Genomic DNA, 792 nt, shown 5'->3' with positions numbered 1-792 from the left:
TATATATATATGCATCATGTTTCTTTCAGTTTTTGCCTACCAAACCTACTCACAAGGCTTTGGTCGTCCCGATGCTATAGTAGAAGACATCTGTACAATTTGCCACGCAATGTTACTGAAACAGGAACCATGTGGTTGGGAAGCAAACTTTCTACTACACACCCACACCTGCGCCTATAGTTCAAAACTTTTTTCTGAAATAAGCACAGGGCCTGAAATTTGGGGAAAGTGGAGGTGGGGAATCTTCATTTAGATGATCCCAGTGCCCAACTGGGACTTTATTTTTATATAGTTCATAACATGCTATAACTTAATATACGAAAGCATGTATTGTTAATATATTTACATTATAATCACGATGTACTGCGTTCTATTCCACTTCATGGCATTTTAGGAACTATTTTACTACAATAATCTCGAAGGCACTCAAGATTTTTGAATAGAATGGTATACAAGGAAAACGTGTGGAAGCCCATTTATTTGTATATCAAAGGTGTTGCCTTGTTACTTGACGCTAGGCTGAGTAGGCCTGAGAATTACATCAAAGGCGCAGGTGTTTGAAGGAAACTCAATTACTTACTTGTGGAGTCACTAAACAGGCAGCAGCGCAGTTAATTGATGGACTGAATGCATATTATCGAAACTGAAGGAGCCTACATCATCGTCATCGTCATCGTCATCGTCATCGTCATCGTTGTCGTTGTCATCGTTGTCGTCGTTCTCTTCCTCCTCCCCACACCTCTTTCACATCCTCCTCTCCCTCCCTCCCTCCCTCCCTCTGCTGCTACTGCT

This window comes from Octopus bimaculoides, chromosome 3 (assembly GCF_001194135.2).
Source record: "Octopus bimaculoides isolate UCB-OBI-ISO-001 chromosome 3, ASM119413v2, whole genome shotgun sequence".
Taxonomy (NCBI): domain Eukaryota; kingdom Metazoa; phylum Mollusca; class Cephalopoda; order Octopoda; family Octopodidae; genus Octopus; species Octopus bimaculoides.
The sequence above is the reverse complement of the archived record's forward strand: the minus strand, read 5'-3'. Positions refer to the sequence as shown.